The 6,070-nt window shown below is 40.3% G+C and overlaps 1 non-coding gene across 1 annotated transcript; it reads left to right on the forward strand.

The window, feature by feature from the left end:
- The first annotated feature begins 5,722 nt into the window (after window positions 1–5,722).
- On the forward strand, window positions 5,723–5,794 carry TRNAS-GGA (transfer RNA serine (anticodon GGA)). Its single transcript has one exon. It is a non-coding gene; the product is annotated as a tRNA-Ser (tRNA).
- The last annotated feature ends 276 nt before the right edge of the window (window positions 5,795–6,070 follow it).

Below are 6,070 nucleotides of genomic sequence, written 5' to 3' on the forward strand. Positions count from 1 at the left end.
ATAATTAGAAACCTTAAAAAAATTTAAAAAGAAAGCTTAAAGACAATGTTCTGTGCATCCCTTGAAGGGAACCAAGTCACTGCCCCAAGACTTCACTATTGTTTCTTGACTGTCCCTTCCTTTTTTAGTGTGCATTCCATTGATTCCTGGCTTAGCAACTATTCTTCCCTGCCCTTTGGAACTCAGGGAAGGTCTTGAAGGCTGGAGTCTGTTCCCTACAAGAAATTGGAGCCAGAGAAGCTTCTGTGCCCAGGAGCCCTACAGGGTCCTGCTCTGTTTCAGTTGGTTTGAGGACACAATGGGTGTACATGTGTAACAGTGCCTGGTGAGAAATAGAATATTTCCTGCCTTGTCAATAAACAAAGCATGTCACAGGCATCAGAAATTGCACCATCTAGGGATGGTGAATTGGTGAGCCCTTAGGGAACTCAGAAAGGAAAGAATATCCGCCATCCAGCAGCCATCAGACTTCAGCCACTCCCCACAGTGAGTCCTGAGGAAATCCAGAAGGTTGTAAAAACTCAGGAAACTGGCCCCAGATAGCTGAGGTGCATGTCAAAATAATGATTTCAGTGAGCCCCAACTCTTGCTTCTTCCCATAGATATAGAAAAGCACTAAAATCCTTAAAGTGGAGTAGTTGATTTTCTTTCATTTACAATAATTTTTGATGTTCAGAAAACCTGCCTTTTGTTAAAAAAAAATTCCTATAAAACCTGGCTTCTCCACTAGGCTCCTCCTCAGAGCACTTCTCTCAGGGTTACCTGAGATGCTATTTCTGTGGCTTGAAGTCCTAAAAAATTCTCACTGAATCTTAAAACATAATTCTCAACTTTTAGGTTGTGGATATTTTTAAGTCCACACTGGAAATCAGTAACTGGGCCTTGCCTTCACTTGAAGAAGGGTCAGAATAGAACTGAGTTCTGGATTTTCCAGCCGATGAGTATTGACATGGGACTGTGGTAGAGGGTGGGACATTGGATGAAGACCTCTTTCCTAGTATCTATTATGTGAGGCAAGCCAGCTAGAGAAGCTCCAACTCCACCACTCCCTTCCACAGCCAGGTATCCAGGATTTGAGCCCTGGGGATTGGTTGTTATTATTGTTCTGTTGCTCAGTTGTGTCCAACTCTTTTTGACCCCATGGACTGCAGTACACCAGTCTTCCTTGTCCTTCACCATCTCTGAGAGTTTGCTCAAATGCATGCCACAGAATCGATGATGCCATCCAACCATCTCATCCTCATCCAGGGGTTTGAGGCTGTGCTTTCTTCCTCAGAAGAGAGCACAGTTTTCCTGGGGCAAGGTCCACAATCAAACTGACAGAAGAAATTAGCCTGAGAGAACACTTCTGGGGTGGTTCCCTGACTTCCCTTTTCAGGCCAAATTTGCCGCTTGAGCTGATGAGATGTGACTGAGAAATTATTTGTACCTGCCCGCAGCTTATGAAGACAATAAATGAAGTAAGGCAAAGGTGCCTCCTGCCAGGTTCATGCCTCCTGGCATCCCGAGGATACAAACATCCCTCACCTGATGGGCACGTAGGCATTGCCTCTCTGTCCACACCTTTGACAGCCCTGACATTCTTTGTGGAGCTGCCAAAGAATGTTGCTGTACACTTCGTTCTGTTGGCAGGACTTGTGTCCCAGGCCTCTGTGTTTGCCTACCTCTTGGCAGCTTGGCCCTTCCCCAGGTTATAATGGTGCATCAAGAGGCCTGGTTCAGGACTGTTTCCAAGCTTGGAGGGGGGTGGTTGGGAGAGGTGGACCCAGGGTGGTAGGTGACAACCTTCAATGACAAAATCAGCTTTGTATTATGGTAATCTCCTACTCATGGGGAATTCAAAAGCTAAATTTTTGTCATATATTAGCCTCTTCTCTGAATATGATCACAAGAAACTCAAACTAATGTTCAGAAGAATCAATATAGTGAAAATGAGTATATTCCCCAAAGCAATCTATAGATTCAATGCAATCCCTATCAAGCTACCAATGATATTTTTCACAGAACTAGGGCAAATAATTTCACAATTTGTATGGAAGTACAAACACCCTTGAATAGACAAAGCAATCTTGAAAATGAAGAATGGAACTGGAGGAATCAATCTGCCTGACTTCAGACTGTACTACAAAGCTACAGTCATGAAGACAGTATGGTACTGGCACAAAGACAGAAATACAGATTGATGGAACAAAATAGGAAGCCCAGAGATAAATCCATGCACCTATGGACACCTTACCTTTGACAAAGGAGGCAAGAATATACAATGGAGAAAAGACAATCTCTTTAACAAGTTGTGCTGGGAAAACTGGCCAACCACCTATAAAAGAATGAAACTAGAACACTTTCTAACACCATACACAAAAATAAACTCAAAATGGATTAAAGATCTAAATGTAAGACCAGAAACTATAAAACTCCTAGAGGGAAACATAGGCAAAACACTGTCTGACATAAATTACAGCAGGATCCTCTATGACCCACCTCCCAGAGTAATGGAAATAAAAGCAAAAATAAACAAATGGGACCTAATTAAACTTAAAAGCTTTTGCACAACAGAGGAAACTATAAGCAAGATGAAAAGACAGCCTTCAGAAAGGGGGAAAATAATAGCAGACAAAGCAACTGACAAAGAATTAATCTCAAAAATATACAAGCAGCTCATGCAGCTCAATGCCAGGAAAAAAAGGACCCAATCAAAAACAAGAGTCAAAGAACTAAACAGACATTTTTCCAAAGAAGACATACAGATGTCTAACAAACACATGAAAAGATGCTAAACATCACTCATTATCAGAGAAATGCAAATCAAAACCACAATGAGGTATCATCTTATGCCAGTTAGAATGGCTGCCATCAAAAAGTCTACAAACAATAAATGCTGGAGAGAATGTGGAGAAAAGGAAACCCTCTTACATTGCTGGTGGGAATGCAAACTGGCACAGCCACTATGGAGAACAGTGTGGAGATTCCTTAAAAAATTGGAAATAGAACTGCCATATGACCCAGCACTCCCACTGCTGGGCATACACACCAAGGAAACCAGAACTGAAAGAGACACATGTACTCCAATGTTCAACGCAGCACCGTTTACAATAGCTAGGACATGAAGCAACCTAGATGTCCACTGGCAGATGAATGGATAAGAAAGTTGTGGTACATAAACACAAAGGAATATTACTCAGCTATAAAAAAGAACACATTTGAATCAGTTCTAACGAGGTAGACGAAACTGGAGCCTATTATATAGAGTGAAGTAAGTCAGAAAGAAAAGCACCAATACAGTATATGAACACATATATATGGAATTTAGAAAGATGGTAATGACATCCCTATATGCGAGACAGCATATATGTACACACACACACACACACACACACACACAGATATAAAGAAGAGACTTTTGGACTCTGTAGGAAAAGGCAAGTGTGGGATGATTTGAGAGAATAGCATTGAAACATGTGTATTACCATATGTGAAAAAGGTGATAGGTCCAAGTTTGATGCATGAAACAGGGCACTCAAAGCAGGTGCACTGGGACAACCCAGAGGGATGGGATGGGGAGGAGGGTGGAAGGGGGGTTTGAAGTGGGGGACACATGTACACTGTGGCTGATTCATATCAATATATGGCAAAAACCACCACAATATTGTGAAGTAATTAGCCTCCAATTGAAATTAATTAATTAATTAAAAATATAAAATAAAGAATAGCTTAACAAAACCTTTCATATCCAAAAGATGAAATAGTTTCTAGCTCATTTCAATTGTGAAGACTTTCGTCTTCAAAATAATATGGCAACAGATTTGTGTGTAATATAGGTGACAAATGCCGAATGTAAAATTAAATAAGAAACAAGTTCAAGATTGTCCCAGGATGAATTGGTACTGGAAATAAGCCATTTTCAACAATCGATTTGGAAGAGAAAAGAATAAAGATTTCACAGTGAGTAACGGAACAAAAAAGATTCAATTGGCAATTTACCTTGAAAAACAAAAATGTCATTATGAAAATGAATGTTTCACGTCTTTCATATATGTATTATAAATAGTTTATGTTATAGACCCATGTAAATTTTTAAGTGAACAAAGAATGAAATAAGGGGGATTTGCTTTGATTGTTTTAAATGAAATTGATTACTAACATGATGAAATAACCTTTGTATGGTACTTAGTGTTTTTGAGAAGTTCATAAAGAGGTCACTTTTTGTAAAAATATGCAAGATTTGCAGCAACTTTGCCAAGGACTTCTCTTCCTTTTTCTTCTTCAACTTTGCTCTTTGGAAACACGCGTGATTATTTTATTCATTCGACAGATATCTACTGAGTATATATTGTATGTCAACCAGTTTTCTACAAGCTGGGCTGAAGGAGTAAACAGCAACAACTTTTGGTAATATTCTAGACAGGAAAGCAGGGCATTAATTTATTGAGCACACATTGACTGACCATCTACTATGTTCTGAGGCACACTTTCTAGGTGATTGGAACACATTAGAGAACTAGAAACACAAGAATCTCCATAGTCCTGAAATGCATTTTCTAGGAGGGCTAAAATATAGAAACAGATACAGCAGCAGGAACGTGGATGTTGACGGTTTTCCCCACCCAGACTCTACAGGTGACTCAAGCAATGCTGCAACACTGCCATCAACTTTAGGCCATCTTACATGTTTGCAAGATGTGTAAATTCATTTTTCAAATGACAAGCATCCTCTTTGCTTTGAATTGACAGATTCTTCCAGAATCTCTCAGTTGGTGAGTCAGTGTGACGCTGACCGACAAGGATGGAGACAAGCCACTGTCAAGCTTGTAAATGGGAGGACTCTGACATTGTAACAGTGGTTTTGTGTTCCGGGCCACCTAGCAGGCATGAAGAATTGTGTGAATACTCCTACAGGAGTCATCTGTGTATGGGTGTGTGTTATCAAGCATGTATATCATAAAGGTGTACCTCATGGATAGGAAGACTAAGGAAAACTGTACTCCATTCAGCTGTGGTTTTTCACATAATGTGCCATGTACTTTGGAGGTATAGTAAGTCCCCTCCATATGAATGAGTTACATTCTGAAAGCATGTTCATAAGTATAATTTGTTCCAAGTCCGACAAATTTAGCCTAGGTACCCAACTAACACGATCGGCTATATAGTACTGTATGTGTAATAGGTTTATAATACTTTTCACATGAATAATACATAAAAAACAAATACAAAAAAAGTTTTAATCTGACAGTACAGTACCTTGAAAATGCAGTAGTATAGTACTACAGATGGCATGCAGGGGCCAGCATTCACTGAACAGGTAAGAGGAGTTACCAACTGGAGGAGGGAGTGCAGGTGGGAGATAGTGGAGTTGAAGGATTGTCCAGCAATAGGAGATGAAGACAAACTGCAATTTCACACAAGCCTGATGTTGATGGAATGCCCCTTTGCATCTTGGTAAATTCAGAACTTGCTGTAGGGGACTTACTGTACCCAGTGGCAAATAAATGAGAAAATTCCTGTTCTGCTCCTAAGAAAGCTCTCCAATACCCGTTAGCTTCCCTCAGGGAGTCAGACAGGCTGATCTTATAATTCCCTAAAAGGAAGTTCCAAACGATTAAAACAGTCCCTCTTTTCAAAATATGGGAAGTTCCATCTTCAAAAGTCATCTTGTTCAAGTAAAAGAGAAGGACTAATTTCAGCTGCTTCTCTTTCCTGGGGTTCAGTGCATCTATATTGGGCTTCCCTGGTGGCTCAGAGGTTAAAGCATTTGCCTGGAATGCAGGAGACCCAGGTTCGATCCCTGGGTTGGGAAGATCCCCTGGAGAAGGAAATGGCACCCCACTCCAGTACTCTTGCCTGGAGAATCCTATAGAGGGGGGAGCCTGGTAGGCTACAGTCCATGGGGTCGCAAAGAGTCAGTCACAACTGAGCGACTTCACTTTCACTTTCATAGTATGTATAGGGTATATCTATACCTCTATATAGGATTTTTTTTCTTGCATCTTCCAGTTGGTAATTTAGATATTTTCTTTAAGCCTTTAGGGGATTGTTTTACAAATTTCTATTATTTTTCAAGGTATGTATTTCT

The sequence above is a fragment of the Ovis canadensis genome, chromosome 18 (assembly GCF_042477335.2).
Source record: "Ovis canadensis isolate MfBH-ARS-UI-01 breed Bighorn chromosome 18, ARS-UI_OviCan_v2, whole genome shotgun sequence".
Lineage (NCBI taxonomy): Eukaryota > Metazoa > Chordata > Mammalia > Artiodactyla > Bovidae > Ovis > Ovis canadensis.